Source organism: Euprymna scolopes, chromosome 46 (genome assembly GCF_053919585.1).
Source record: "Euprymna scolopes isolate OS-2025 chromosome 46, ASM5391958v1, whole genome shotgun sequence".
In the NCBI taxonomy this organism is placed as follows: domain Eukaryota; kingdom Metazoa; phylum Mollusca; class Cephalopoda; order Sepiida; family Sepiolidae; genus Euprymna; species Euprymna scolopes.
The window spans coordinates 25,079,295-25,096,857 of record NC_136527.1 but is presented as its reverse complement, the minus strand read 5'-3'; positions in this window follow the sequence as shown (position 1 = coordinate 25,096,857).

Below are 17,563 nucleotides of genomic sequence, written 5' to 3'. Positions count from 1 at the left end.
TAAAAGGCCAAGAAAAGGGTATTTATTTGCTCCCCCACCGAGCAAATTAAGCACAAGACCGATTTTTAATGTGAGGAGTGAAGGGGAGATGGGGACCAATTCCCCGGGGAGTAGGGGAGCTGTATAGTGACAATTTGTATGAAGGGTTGCCCCTACATAGATCAAGATCTTATATGTGGGATTGCCCCCACATATGCTCTTTGCTTGCAGTATCTGTCGGAAAAAATACTACACTTTGATCTTGTCCAAAAAGCTGAGAAAAGCTTAAAAAGCTAAGAACAGCATCTATTAACAAGAGACCTTTGATCTTAACAAAAAAGGTCAAGCACAAAAGTGTTATGGACAGACTGACAGACCGACCGACGGACCGACTTATGGAGTCGCTTGCACGTGACTAAAAATGTACTTTTTTAAAAAGTGGGGTATCATTTTTCATTATAAATTTAACGTAAAATGAGCACCCACTTTACGGCAACCTAGTGAGTGGAGCTAAAAGTTTTTTTTCTAATTTCATGTTTCAATAAAGCCCGTGGTCATTGAGCAGTGTAATTCCTTATGTTATCAGTAGTAGCCAATTCTTTACATTGTGAAATATTCGAAAACTTTGCGACAAAGTTTAATGGGATATTCGTTTTCAGCATACAAATATGATATCTGTTTTTAATAAATTGTATGGTTAAAGTACAGAATAGGTACAAAAACCCTCCTTTCCCCATGTTAAGAATGGGTTTCTAAAAAATAACATTATTATTTCAGCAAGGATCAATAAGTGCCTCGTACCGCTCATTTTACATTAAATTTATATAAAAAAGTGATCCCAACTTTTGGAGAAAGAAATTTCCTCATATCATGAAATCTAATTTAAAACATTTAAGATTTATAGTTGAGGATTTTTTTTTTAAATTTTTGCTTTACATAAGATTTTAGACATCGTTTTTTTTTATGTGTAATTAGTATTGTTTAAGTATTTTAAATAAAAAATTAGTATTGTTTAAGTATTTTAAATAAAAAATAATAGATTAATGATAATCCACTGAGAAAATTGAAAAAAAAGATGAAAACAAAAACCATTAAACAATAAAAAAACATTTAAGATTTATAGTTTTTTTTTTGTAAACAAAATAAATATTAGTTTAAAATATTTAAATTTTATAAAATTATTTTTTCATTTCGTAAACAATAAATAAGTTTTTTAAATCAGTGTTTTTGCATTCATTAAGTTTTATTTTAATAAACGATTGAGAAATCAATCATTTAAAAGTTAAACCTATATTATATATTATATTGTTTGTCTGGTTTCTTCTCGCCACCATACGCTTATTCCTAATATAACAGACTCATAGTTTTTTCTTTGTTAAAAATATTTAAAATTTAGGTAAATATCCAGATACGCTACTACAGAACACCGACCACTTTAATTTGTTTTTTTATGGGTAATTGAGGTCGCTGATAACGAATCTGATAGTCAAACTTGGGGCAAATTCACCGTTTGCATGGTATTAACCCCCGAACCCACGGATAACTTTCCACCATTTTGCAGTTTCCGTTTACGCTACGCGCATGCGCTGCAGCATGAACGACGGCTTGCTTCACCTAGCAAACTGCCTTCTCACATGGCGTATTAATCAAAAAATTACGGACTGACATTTTTTTAATGACTTAGAGTTAAAGAAAAGTACAACAAATTGGGGGACTTTTTTTTTTTTTTTTTTTGTCTCGCGTAGTTTTTAATGTGGTTTCCAAAAACATAAGCACCAAACATCTTTGTTTTTCATTCTTTTTTTGCGGGAGGGGGATTCAATTATAGAACTTATGTGGCTTAATAGGTGCTTTTGCAGTTTAGTTAAACGTTTTTCCGTCAGTAACGCACCGACATTTACCAATTAGAACACCATTTAACATTTTCCGAAGATTTTACTGTGTACATTGGGGGCACGAGCGGGGGGGGGCGGATGTGATGTTGGGGCGCGCGCCCCAACATCACATCCGCCCCCCCGCTCGTGCCCCCAATGTACACAGTAAAATCTTCGGAAAATGTTAAATGGTGTTCTAATTGGTAAATGTCGGTGCATTACTTTTTGAAAATTTCTATGTTCCAGGTAAAAAAAAACAACCCCCCCACTCAAACTTGGAGTGCTTTCCTTTTCTTGTTTTATTTCTTTTTCAGCTAATTTTAAATTTTCCACCCAAAAAGTGCTATAATGTATTTTTGAAAATTAAAAAATTCTATGTCCTGCAAAAAAAAAAAATACCCTTCCCCCAACGTAGTTTGCTTCGTGAAGCCGTCGTTTATGCTACAGCGTGCATGCGCGTAGCATAAACGGAAGCTGCAAAATGGTGGAAAGTAGTTCGTGGGTTCAGGGGTAAATACCATGCAAACGGTAAATTTGCCCCAAGTTGGACTATCAGATTCGTTGTCAGCGACCTCAATTACCTCTAAAAAAACAAATTAGAGTGGTCGGTGTCCTGTAGTAGCGTATCTGGATATTTACCAAAATTTATATAAAAAAAATGTTCTTTCATAAACGATAAAGAAGTTTTGTTTCTTTTTTTTTATTAAAGTCACTATTCGCTAATATTGAAAACAACAATAAAAAAAAACAATCGACAGCGAAAAAATGTTCAACAATAAATCAACATTTTCATTAGGATTATTCGTTTAGTAAACGTAGTTATCTCCCTTACATTTTTAACGTATTCTGCAAATGCGCAAAAAATCGATACTAAATTCATGTAGTAATACTTACGTTTTTGTTTTATAATCTGCTTTCGATTAACTTTATCTGCTTTTATAAAGAAAACGATTTTTCCAATGTGATTGATTTTACAAGCTCAAGTTAACATTCAAGATGACGAACGGAAGAGCAAGTTCGCAGGAAACAAAATTGAAGAGGAAAAATAAAAAAGAAATCATTTCGAAATAGAGCCGATCTATTTGGTGAATATCACGGATAAAATTAATATTATTTTATTTAACATTTTAATATTTACATGAAAGAAAACAGAGGGACTACTATTTTTATGTAAACTTTTCCAAAATGTACACATGATCTTGTGACGTCATCAATTTTCTAATTATTTGCACGTGCAATTTAATGGAGTTTTGAAAGCCGCCGTATCGCATTTTTTTTTTTTTTAGATTCATGATTATTTTTTATTGATTAACGCCTAAAAGTTAGTTTGGTGCTTCTGCAGTTTACCAAACGCATTAAAAATGAAGACATTGAAAGATAAATATTAGTTTTCTGGGACTATTTAAAAGATAATTAGTAAAGTAAAATCAAGATATTGAATTAGAAAAATACACGTTGTTTGTACAAAAATAAAAATAATAATAATAATAATAATAATAATAATAATAATAATAATAATAATAATAATAATAATAATAATAATAATAATTAGCCCTCCCCATCCCCAAGCAAGAGTTTAGTACAATAGGGACTGCCAAAACAATGTGAAAATAAGAAAGCAGGATTCCGTGACGTCAGATTTGTGATAACTATACGAACTATAGAAAAGCAGAAGCGACTCAATGATTTTTTAAAACCTTTGTTTATCTTCTTCAAACTGCATTTAATAATTAATCTTTGTTATAATTTTGTTAGGTTTTAAGATTTGCACAATTTAAGATTAATAATATTATACACATTTGTATATCAGAGAGGCGCGGTAACACTCTCTATATAGGGATGGCCCGTACACGCCTACATACGCCTACAAAACAATTAAATATCAAGTACGGTTTTACGAGTGTTTATTTATGTAACCATCGGCTTCCATACTTTTGTTCAGTAAAAAAAAAAGTATCATATTTATATTAAAACTTAATATTTAAAAAGAAAATTAAATACAATTTTTAAAAAAATCTATGTTGTAATGGAACATTTTGAAATAATGGAATTTTAATCGTTTTAATCTTTTAAAAATTAATTGATTTTAAGGAAGTTATTTTTTCTTGGAAATTCAACTGATTATATAATACTAGCATGTGTGCCCGGCGTTGCCCGGGTATTTGGAGGTGTATGCTGAGCAAAAAAAAGAGGGGTAATTTTTTAAACTTTGACTCCTATTATGACCCCTGAAAATTTATTGCTTTGGCCTCAAATCAAGTTATTAAGTTAGATCCATGTCTACGAAACCTATATCTAAAATTTCAAGGGTGTAGACCCAAAATTGTCGGAGAAGTTTGCTAGAGTTCTCAAAGCTCAAATCGTTGAACTTTGACCCCTTAATCGCCAAATTTCTAGCTAAAAACCGATCACATAGATTTTTCCAAATCTCAGTAGCCTGTATAATTTCGAGTCTGTAGACTAAAAATTGACAGAGTTATTTATAGGGAAATGTACACAGACACACACACACTTTCACTTTTATAGATATATAGATTTAAAATTTGAGTCTGACAGAATGACAAAGTGATATTGCAAACCGATATATTAAAAAAAACGAACTTCAAAGAGACAAATGAACACATAAGTAAAAAAAATTTGTATTAGAAAACATTTCTTGATTATTCCACGTTTTTTTTTTTTTTTTTTTACAGACCTGACGACTGAGGTTCGCTCTTAATAAAAATTGTTTTTTTATAGTCTTAATTTTGACTTCCTTTTTCATAAAAACTAAAAAAAATCAAGAAGGAAAAGAAATTTAATTTTATTCCTTTTTCATTAATTTCTTTCTGTGCAAAGCAATTCTTTCAAACTTACTCTGTTTCCAAAATGTTTTTATTTTATTCTCCTCCCCCTTCATTCATTTTCCTCCGCATCCTGGCAAGTATTAAAATAAACCATTTATAATATTTATTTATGGATTTATTTACTTATCATTTCTTTTGTATCGGTAAATGAATTCCATGCACCCACCATGCTTAAGTTTGGGAGTAAAAAATGTACGATGAACAGAAGGATAGGGAAAATAATGTATATAAATACGCAATCATAGGTCATTATAAACATCATATATATATTTACAGATAGCGTTACAAAACTTCCAAATTTGATTGAAATAGAGAACACGATGATTTATACTGAAACTCATCTAATATTAATAATAAAAAAATAATAAAAAAACACAAGTTGTTTGTTTAAGTATTATAAGCAATTGAATATTTCGTTGTATTATAGATTTTAAAGATTAGAATGCGTTCTTTAATTACTTATAAATTACATTTTAAAAAGTGAAGGAACACGATTTGATTTGTAGTAAACTTTAAGTTTATTTAATATAATTAAATGAAAATTATGCATGTAAGAATATGAATATTTGAAGCAGAACACAAGCAAAACATTTGATATGAGTTAAGACAATAAACAAATATTAAAATTAAACAATTTTTTTAATCAAAATGATTTTTTTTTAAATCAAAATGAATGTTTTTTAATCGAAATGAACAATATTTTTTTAAAATCAAAATGAATATTTTTTAAATCAAAATGAATATTTTTAATCAAAATGAACCACAATATTTTTAAATACAAATGAACCACAATATTTTTTCAAAATCAAAAACAATATTTTTAATGGGTTTGTATTACTATACACATAGATTCGAAAAAGTTGCCAAAAACAAATATATAACAAATAAATGTTATCAAAGGCAAGATAAGTTACTTTTCTACCAAACTGGATATATTTTTCGTATTTTTATTCAATGTAACATGTTTATTCAGCTCGAAAACCATACAGTGTTTACCGATGTATTGGAAAATTCAAGATGGCGTCTGAGTCCCTCTTTAACACGGTAAGTTTGGGAAAAGGTGTTATAAATAAAAAAACTGAATAAAATACTGTTAAAAACTCGCTCAATATATGTTACCTTGACATATATTCGGCGGGTTTTTAATAGTATTTTTTCTAGTTTTTTATTTATAACACCTTTTCCCATACTTACCGTGTTAAAGAGGGAGTGAGGCACCATCTTGAATTTTCCAATACATCGGTAAACACCGTATGGTTTTCGAGCTGAATAAACATGTTACGTTAAATAAAAACACGAAAAATATATCCAGTTAGGTAGAAAAGTAACTTATCTTGCCTTTGATAACATTTATTTGTTATATATTTGTTTTTGGCAACTTCTTCGAATCTATGTGTACAGTAATACAAACCCGTTTTTCGAGCTGAATAAATATGTTACATTGAATAAAAACACAAAAAATATATCCAGTTTGTCAGAAAAGTAACTTATCTTGCCTTTGATAACATTTATTTGTCATATATTTGTTTTTTGGCAACTTATTCGAATCTATGTGTACAGTAATACAAACCCGAAATGAATTTAAGACCACGAGTGAAATGAGAAAATGAAGAAAATCACATTTACTGTGTGTGTTTACTGTTTACGTAAGTCAGTGGGTTTGGTTGCCATAACAACGTGACGGTAGTGAACGTGTGTGTGTGCGTGTGTGCGCGTGTGCTTGCTAGTAGTACTAATAAGTTTGTAGGAGCGTTTGATTTCGTGTAGTTTAGTTTCGTATATAAGTTTCGTATTTTTTTAATTTGTAAATAACAAGATATGAAAAAATTAAACCCTTCCAAGATGGACAATAAATAAAGCCATAATATTTTATGGTAAAGGTAAGAGCGTAGGAACCATAGTTTTTTAGGAGATGTGATTATTGGATTAACCAATCAGAAATCGTCTGTGGCACACACATCTCTGTTTTTATAGATATATAGAAGATATAGATATAGATAGATAGATAGATATTAATTAGAAAAACAAAACGCTATTCATTTTTTCATCGGATTGTTATCGAATGGTCACTAATTTATGGGAACGTTATTTTAAAGCGCCAATTATGTAAGTATGATTTTTGTCTCGCAATTTCATTATTTTCGTACGCTGAAAAAATTTTGTTTTTTAATTATTTCAAGTTTATTTTGCCCTTCTTTTAAATGGTACAAAAGTTATACTGATAATATTAATTTATAATAAAGTTACATCGTGTTACATATAGGGGTAATTCTGTGGTGACTTTTGGCAGTCCCTACGGATCAAATCAGGAGCGACTAGACTTGTAACACTTGCTAGCCACACTGAGGCAGAGTGGTTTGAGGCCACCTTTATAACAAAGGAAAAGCTCCTCTCACCACTTCTCCCAATCTATACATACTCAGCAACATGGCCGCCCGCGTAGGATTAGTTGAATGCTTCCCCAGACACGTGAGTACTCATCTCCACCTTTTTTTCACAATAAGTGTATTTAGATTTTTTTAAATAAATATTTTTTTTAATTATTTGAACTCTTATGTTTCATAAATAGAAATTTCGCTAGATTTAAATATATTTTGTTCAGATTTCGATAAAAAATAAATAGGGGGCGCACGCACTTCCAAAAAATATTTCCCCTCGTATATTTTACGGAAACTGCATTTTATATGTAATTTCATTCTAAAATGGATAAGCATCGAAAATTTCACTAACATCTGACCATTAGTTGATTTTTGCTAGATTTATTAAACACGGGTATGTTTTCTCGTTCGAAATGCTTACTACATGGGAACGTTATTTAAAAGCGCCAATTATGTAAGTATGATTTTTGTCTCGCAATTTCATTTTTTTGTACGCTGAAAAAATTTTTGTTTTTTAATTATTTCAAGTTTATTTTGCCCTTCTTTTAAATGGTACAAAAGTTATACGGATAATATTAATTTATAATAAAGTTACATCGTGTTACATATAGGGGGTAATTCTGTGGTGACTTTTGGCAGTCCCTATCAAGTTAAATGAAAGTTTTACGATAATTTTTTTTAATTTGTTAACTGAAAGTACAGAATAGTTACAAAACATCCCCCTCTCCCCATGTTAAGAATGGCTTTCGAAATAACATTATTATTTCAGCACGGTTCAATAAGTGCACAAGTACCCGTAATGGTTTTGTTCATCGGATTGTTATCGAATGGTCACTAATTTTTTTTCTACGGATTGTTATCGAATGGTCACTAATTTTTTATTCATCGGATTGTTATCGAATGGTCACTAATTTTTTTTCATCGGATTGTTATCGAATGGTCACTAATTTTTTATTCATCGGATTGTTATCGAATGGTCACTAATTTTTTTGTTCATCGGATTGTTATCGAATGGTCACTAATTTTTTATTCATCGGATTGTTATCGAATGGTCACTAATTTTTTATTCATCGGATTGTTATCGAATGGTCACTAATTTTTTATTCATCGGATTGTTATCGAATGGCCACTAATTTTTTATTCATCGGATTGTTATCGAATGGTCACTAATTTTTTATTCATCGGATTGTTATCGAATGGTCACTAATTTTTTATTCATCGGATTGTAATCGAATGGTCACTAATTTTTATTCATCGGATTGTTATCGAATGGTCGGTTCATTTGGAATTTGTTTAACATTGGACTTGAAGACATCCAAGTTGTAGTCCGGTGGGAAGCAGGCAGATGGAACAGAGTTCCACAGGCATGCAGTTCTAAGAAAGAAGCTTTGTTCATGGAATCCGCGTTTTGATTTAGGCACAGATATAGAGTGGGGGAAATTTTTCACAGTGGATTCAGCTAGACGGGTGTTTTTCGTGAAAGATTGGCGAGGGGGGACCAGAGATTGGAGTTCAGACGAGCACCTGCCATGGAAATAACGATAAAACAAGGATAGGCTCGCAACGTCTCTTCTGTGGGAGAGAGGTTGCAGGGTAGAGAAAAGGGCATCCCCCACTAAGCCACGAAGTCTATTTTGTACTCTGTCAAGGCAGAATAGACTGTTTTTAGCAGCTCCTGCCCAGATATGGCAGCAGTATTCCATCCTTGGACGTACTTGGCTTTTATATAGATAGAGAATTGCATCAGTAGTGAGATATCTTCTGGAGCGGTAGAAGGGTCCCACCATCTTTCCAGCAACCTTGGCAACAGACTTGATGTACGTGTTCCATTTCAGATTAGGAGTAAAGGTCAAACTCAGAAGCTTGTCAAAACACGGGGCCTCACCCAGACGAGAGCCATCCATCACAATTGATGCCAGATGGGGATCAGAGCGTTGATGATATAAGGATAGGAGTTTTGTTTTGGATGCATTAAAGGTAACCAGCCACATCTTCCCCCACTGTACCACGCACTCGAGATCAGAGGAGAGAGAATCAGAGAGAACTTTGTCATTTACAGCCTTTGATGTGTTGACGTAGATGGTCGTGTCATCCGCATAGATGTCAACGAATGATTTAAGTATGTGTTTAGGGAGGTCATTGATGCAGATCAGGAAGAGAGTTGGGCCCAGGATTGACCCTTGAGGGACTCCAGCATTTATATTGCAGGCCTCCGATTTTTTCGAAAATATTGGCGAAAAAAGTGACCCCTCCCTGTAGAAAAGTGCCCAGTTTAGGGTGAAGAAATTCATATTTTTAGCCAATTTTTCGTCTGAAGGGTCGAGCTTCAAACGATACTGATCTTGTGAAAATCCGTCGCCTCTGTCAAAAGTTTTAGGCAGACATGCAAACTTACATACATGCATTTATATATTTGTAGCTCAAATTTTCGACCCAAACCGATTAAAAAGCTTGCCCTATCTCTGAATACCATTTATGTAAAATTTCAAATGTTTAGACCAGAAATTGTCTGAGTAATTTGGTAGAGACCGCAGAGGTCAAAGTTTTTTTATATTTGAACCCCTTAACAGTTGGTGTTTTGGGCTTAAATCAAGTTATTAAGTTAGATCCATGTCGAAGGAACCTATATCTAAAATTTCAATTGTGTATAACCAAAATCGGCGGAGGAGTTTGGTAGATTTCTCAATCTCAAATCGTTGAACTTTGATCCCTTAACAGCCAAATTACTGGCCGAAAACGGATTACAAAGATTTTCCCAAATCTCATAACTCTGTATATCAAATTTCGAGTCTATAGACTTAAAATTGAGTTATTGCATAGGGAAATGTACACAGACGCACACAAACAGACACATTCATTTTTATAGATATATTAGCATTTCAGCCCAACGTTGCCCGGGTGTTTGGATGTGTATGTTGAGTAAAAAAAGAAAAAGTGGTAGTAGAAAGGCAGGCTCGAACCCGTACTGCGAAGGCCGAAAAGAACGGGGGGTAAAAATGCTGACTTGTATGTCGTTCTGACCACCACGAAACCGAAAGTAACGTATGTTTTAATTAAGGCTAAACAGTAGAAAGGAGAGAATGACTTTCAAAAATTTCGGCGAAAAAAGCGACCCCCCCTCCTCCCGTAGAAAAGTGCCCAGTTGAAGGTGAAGATATGTTTTTAGCCAATTTTTCGATATTTGTCGTCTGAAAGGTCGAACTTCAAAACGATACTGATCTTGTAAAAATCCGTTGCCTCTGTCGAAAGTTTTAGGCACATATGCAAACATACATACATACATACATACATACATAAATATATACATACATACACACATACATACATACATATATACATACATACACACATACATACATACATACATTTATATTGCATAAAATAAAATACGCATCTAGTACGCTTGAAACCAAATCACAACGTAATATTAGGAAAATAAACAAATATTTTACTTGTTTGAAATTTATCACAAATATATTTCGAAGGTAGACTTCATCTTCAGTGTGTTCTTTGTTTTATTTTTGCTTTTTTTCTTCTTCCTTGCCATGTTGTAGATTTGGAGAAAGAAGTCTGTATAGAGCTGCGCGTTGTATCTGGCGGTTGTATTTTGAATTGTTTGAATTGTGCGCAGGTAACGCGAAAATAACGTCAAGAATGAGAGTTCAATATAGAAACGTTGTTTTAATTTGAATAAAATAAAATATGCATCAAGTACGCTTGAAACCAAATCACAACGTTATATTAGGAAAATAAACAAATATTTTACTTGTTTGAAATTCATCACAAATATATTTCGCAGGGAGCCTTCATCTTCATTGTTGTCCTTTGTTTCTTTTTTTTTCTCGCATTACCTGTGCAGAGTTCAAACAATTCAAAATACAACCACCAGATACAACGCGCGGCTCTATAGAGACTTCTTTTTCCAAATTTACAACATGGCAAGGATCCTATATCTAAAATTTCAATTGTTTAGACCCGAAATTGTCGGAGGAGTTTGGTAGAGTTCTCAAAGGTCAAATCGTTGAACCTTGACCCGGTAATAGCCAAATTTCTGTCTGAAAACGAATTACACATATTTTCCCAAATCTCAGTACCATGTATATCAAATTTCGAGCCTGTAGACTTAAAATTGACAAGGTTATTGTGTAGGGAAATGTACACACAAACAGACACGTTCACTTTTATAAATATATAATAAAGTTACATCGTTTTACATATAGTGGGGTTAATTCTGCCGTGACTTTTGGCGGTGCCTATAGTACAATCAAACAACACATCCGTAAATTATATATATATATATATATATATATATATATATATATATATATATATATATATATATATATATATATATATATATATCAGGATTATTAGAAAATGTTTACACCAACATCATTCATACAAGAAAAATATAAAATTACATTTGACGTTTTTGAGAATTGTTATCATTAAAACCAGATTAAATATTTTTGAAATTATATTATTTTTTGTGAAAAATATTGAATGAATACTGCTTATCGTAATGTTCCTGAAAGATTAAAAATATTTTTAATTGTTAACATCTACAATGTTTTATTTTTCATGCTCAACTAGTAAAAAAAAACATTGCAAAAAAAGGACATGTTTTGATGAATACTTAAAAATACAAAGGAGATAATTACATTTACTAAGTGAATACTCATAATAATGAAGAGCAATAAGGAACGATGAAAACGTACACACAGTATTAGATTTTTAAAAACAATTTATTTAGTCCAGCGACGGGCAAAATGGGGGATGTACCAGGTTTGTTTTGATGGAGTCTTTCTTTAAAAATCTACCAAAATCGAATAATTTTCTAATCAATATGACATTTTATCGATTATTAAGTGAACAATATTATTCATAAAGGTGTGATTTTTTTGTCATGATCGATATATATATATATATATATATATATATATATATATATATATATATATATATATGTGTGTGTATGTGTGTGTGTGTGTGTGTATACTGATGTTTCATTAATATTAGAGAAATATGTACCATAGCTATACGTGTTATGTTATATTATCTGACTGTAACTTTTCTGATTAATTAGTTCTGCCCATCTGTGTATTTTAGATCTTTATCATTTATGATGTCATTCTGAAATAATATCGAAATAATTTATACTTATCTATGATGAAGATTGACTTGGCTTGATTCTAAGTGCAGAACCATCCTACAACCACCTTCACATCCACCAGTATAGCAATCACACAATGATTGTGGTACAATACTCTATTGCAGATTGTGAATATAAAATGTCCAACTTGGATGCTGTTATGGTTGCACAGCACCTAATGACACATGCCATCATTGAGAGTGCAGCTGCCACCACCGGTGCAGTTGCTGCAATGCAGATTGAGAGACTTTGTCGCTGTAACCAAAATTACCGGAAATGACCTTGTCGTTCAACTGCTTGAATGCTGCGATGAATCCCTACAAACCGACCTGACTCACACTGCAGGCAGTTAATTAACTGACAAACCAGAAACAGTATGAGTCCTCACAATCAGAGAGAAAAACACCATTGTGTCACGTGTTACTCTACACAACATGCAACCAGTTTTTTTGTGCTCATCGTCGGCGCCTAGTTGGAATGTGTAAATTTCTCATCAAGTGTTCGAATTGCAACAAGGAGAACCACACAGAAATCATCCTCCAAGATATCTTGGCTTTGAGGACACAGAAATTTAGCTGAACTTTGACATGGCAGAAAGTCATTTGCAAGTATTTGAAGAAAGCAATATCCCACCTATTGTCATGAATGCGAACGATGTGTTTGTAAAGACCACTACAAAAGTGTGTGCTGCATCAAAAACAGAAAGAATCGGCAACCAGAAACATCGTCAAAATCATGCATAGAACATGAAACCACCGTTTTTGACATCCTGTGTGTGGAATCAATTATCGGGCACGATGTTTGTTTGTTTTTTGTTTGTTTTTTAATTAAACCTTGGTCCTTGCTCCTTTAATTGAAAAAAATAGGGCTTGAATTATATTTTTCGATGAGTTATAAACTTGGAAAAACGGGGTGGAATTATTCAATATTTTTCACGAAATTTCTGACACACCTCCCGCAGCATATGCAAAGTTGACCCTGGACTACCATCTCTACAACCAGCTGTCCGACGCGTAAACAAAACAAACCTCACGATCACAACTATTTATCAACTTCACGACAAAAGTCACCCGGGTGCACAATGAACAACTCGGCTTTGGTCCAACTCCCAATGGCTAAAACGGCTGGTGTAATTGACATGGCTGATACTGGTTGTCAAATTTGCCTGGCCAGTATCAAGGTGATCCATCGATCATTCAGTAGATGCTATCTCTCACCATTCAACCATAAAAGATGCCGTTGGTTGACAACATCACATCTGTTTACAGTCATGACGAACACATTCCTCATTAGCCACCATTATCTGATCTTAGCTGCACCATCCTTTCCTCGATACGACACCAATGTGCAAGAGTCGCTCTATCATCCATCAACCAGATTCATTTGATCACTTGGGACAAAGTTTGGGTCACGAGCAACAGTACACGGTTGACAGTGTTGTCGTATACAAGCAGCATATTATTATTCTTTGAGACAGGACGTCATTCTGCACACCAATCTATGATATTGAGTCACCTCGGCTGGCATGGCCACTCGAAACAACTGCAATCACTGCAACCGGATGGCGCCCTCCCAATCCAGCTCACCACTGAAACCACCTGTCTCTCCAGCCTACACCTTTCAGTGTGCATGTGCTGACTTCTTCCACTACAAAGTTATCAACTACTTAGTCATTGTTGACAGATACTCCAATTGGCCTATAGTTGAAAGAACCTCCAGTGGGGGATCTGGTATAATAGACTCTCTCCGATACAAAGAATGTCCACCCTATTTTTTGTTAACAGATTTTTACAAGGCAAATCTTATTTAAAACGTGGAAAGTGTTTCTACGTGTTTTTAAAATGTTTTATGTATGATCCTCTGTTCCTTCCTACCCCTTCCCTGCTACCAAAATTATGATCCTCTGTTCCTTCCTACCCTTCCCTGCTACCAAAATTATGATCCTCTGTTCCTTCCTACCCCTTCCCTGCTACCAAAATTATGATCCTCTGTTCCTTCCTACCCCTTCCCTACTACCAAACTTATGATCCTCTGTTCCTTCCTACCCCTTCCCTGCTACCAAAATTATGATCCTCTGTTCCTTCCTACCCCTTCCCTACTACCAAACTTATGATCCTCTTTTCCTTCCTACCCCTTCCCTGCTACCAAAATTATGATCCTCTGTTCCTTCCTACCCCTTCCCTACTACCAAACTTATGATCCTCTTTTCCTTCCTACCCCTTCCCTGCTACCAAAATTATGATCCTCTGTTCCTTCCTACCCCTTCCCTACTACCAAACTTATGATCCTCTTTTCCTTCCTACCCCTTCCCTGCTACCAAAATTATGATCCTCTGTTCCTTCCTACCCCTTCCCTACTACCAAACTTATGATCCTCTGTTCCTTCCTACCCCTTCCCTGCTACCAAAATTATGATCCTCTGTTCCTTCCTACCCCTTCCCTACTACCAAACTTATGATCCTCTGTTCCTTCCTACCCCTTCCCTGCTACCAAAATTATGATCCTCTGTTCCTTCCTACCCCTTCCCTACTACCAAACTTATGATCCTCTGTTCCTTCCTACCCCTTCCCTGCTACCAAAATTATGATCCTCTGTTCCTTCCTACCCCTTCCCTACTACCAAAATTATGATCCTCTGTTCCTTCCTACCCCTTCCCTGCTACTAAATTTATGATCCTCTTTTCCTTCCTACCCCTTCCCTACTACCAAACTTATGATCCTCTGTTCCTTCCTACCACTTCCCTGCTACCAAACTTATGATCCTCTCTTCCTTCCTACCATGTCCCTGCTACCAAACTTATGATCCTCTGTTCCTTCCTACCCCTTCCCTGCTACTAAATTTATGATCCTCTGTTCCTTCCTACCCCTTCCCTGCTACCAAACTTATGATCCTCTGTTCCTTCCTACCCCTTCCCTGCTATCAAACTTGAAAAAATGTCCCACTTTTGAATGTTAACTTTTTATCATTTTTTCACAAGTTCTTCTTTCATATTATCTTGAAGCCGCTACCATTGCCCCTCAAACAAACCGAAACTGTGCTCTTCTTATCACAGTCGCTTAGGTGTTGAAGCACATAAATGTAAAATGTTCGTTTTCTAACCATGGACACTAAATAATGGAAGGACAAGCACGACACACTTTCCACAAAAATCACACAACTTTGCCTACTTTATTAAAGGCTCTCTATCCCAAGCACGTTGTTTAGTTGATACTTGAGCTGCTTTCAGTATATGGCAACTGAAACTTTTTCGCAAGAAGCCACCAATGTCGCCAATCACACTGCAAGAGGCAAATCACTCTGCCATCCATATGTACGGTCAATATTCTCATTCTCTCGACTTGGAATTACGGAGAGACTTTACATGGGTCTTTACAATAACGGGTTTACCCTACCCAATTCTAGGTGCGGACTTCTTGCATCACTTCAACCTGATAGTGAATATGCACGGACGTAAACTGATAGATGCGAATACGGAACTTTCTGTCACTGGTGTGAAAACTGACACTCCCTCTATCAGCTCTGTATTCTTCATTGCAATAACGTCCAATAACCCCTACCAGAACTTATTACACATCTACCGAGAGTTGACAAAAGATTTGTGGTAAGCAAACCCACACACACCACAAAATACCACATCGAAACCACAGGGGCTGTCGTGTTGTCACACTCTCGCCGTCTCCCTGCTGATAAACTTAAGGCAGTGAAGGCAGAATTCAACCATATACTGAAAAACATGCCTGGGAAGGTCAAAGTGAAGTTTATGTTTTGTTTCATAAATCCATTATCCCAGGCATTATCAACTTATTCCTGATCACAAATGTTATATTACTTATTGTGTGAAGTATGGCGAAGGTACTAAGAAGTCTTTTTACAGCTGGATTAATTTGACATTGTTAGGAGCTTAAATTCTGAATAAGAATTCATCGTGTTTGACTTATGCCGTAGAATGCATATAAACAAATCATCATTTGTGGTAGTATTTCAGTTTCTGTCCTTTTTGAAAGCGTGAAGGTTTTAACTATATATTTACTATAAACTTGAATCACATTCCACTACAAAATTGTTACCAAGGAGTTTCTTCCGGTTATTAAATTTTATTCTGTGTATGGATTGGCGTATATTTGAGGATTTCAGAGGAGACTTACGTATAATTTTTAATTAAGTGATTAATTTGTGTCATCATTTCCAAAGGAAAAAATAAGACTGTCAATGCTATAAATTGGAACCGTCCGCCCGAACATTTTTGTTAATTTGTATAAATTATGACGAGGGTTAGTCGTACATCTCGGGATAACATATCAGCAAACAGAAATATGCCGTGCTGCAGGTTGCATAATTGGAAGTTTTGTTCTCTAAATATCGCATGAGAAATGCTAGTGTAGGCAAAGGGGAATAAGAGGATAAAAGTTTTCAGACAATCTGAATTGGGGAGCAAAGGAGGCAAAATGTCTGGCTGTCTGTATTTCTCAATTCCCATCCTTAAGACAAACTGATTAAGAAGTAATTAGTTAATTATATATTGCTCTCTCCTCTGATGAATATTTCTTTTTAAATAAATCCTTTAAAACTAGCAAATATTTATTATGTTTTACTACGGTGAGGGCCAGAGGTCAAGAAACACGAGAATATAACGGCAAGTCATGAACAATATTTAAATAAAACAACGACCTTGATCGTTTGAAAGTGAAAACGCAAGTGAGAATAAAACATGCGTTTATGAAAAGACTATACGAAGTTTGGTTGAACATGAAAATGTTACATTAAGTGAAATTAACAACTCCTATATAACTATTGCCCTGGAAACAAAACGGATTTCTCCGGCTTTTTTTAAGCTGGTTGGCTTAAATACCAAAAAATGTGTATATCACATAGGTATACACAAACTAAAAAGAACAAGGTAAACCAACACACATACACATTGTCATGCTCTCACATACATATATTACTTACACGTGCATATTATTCACACTATGAACATATTGACTCACACATCTACAAAGCTTTGTGATTACTTACTTTGTTTTCTGTACCAAACACGACTTTTAATAAAGAACTTTTACTGATTGAAAATAACTATTATATCCTTATAAAATTGTAGATATAAACATGTTTTCTTATAAAATTTGGTTTCCTTAATTTTTATATTTTAAAAAAATTCTATTTATGCTTTAATTACCACTTGCTAACTGAAAACTGCAATATTCATTAATGTTTAATTTATTTCCTTTATAAAAAAATATGGACGTCACAATTCATTTTTCCTCAACTAGATGTCCGTGGAAAAAAGAAACAATTATTTAGTGCTAAATTACGTGTGCATATGGAAATTAAAAAA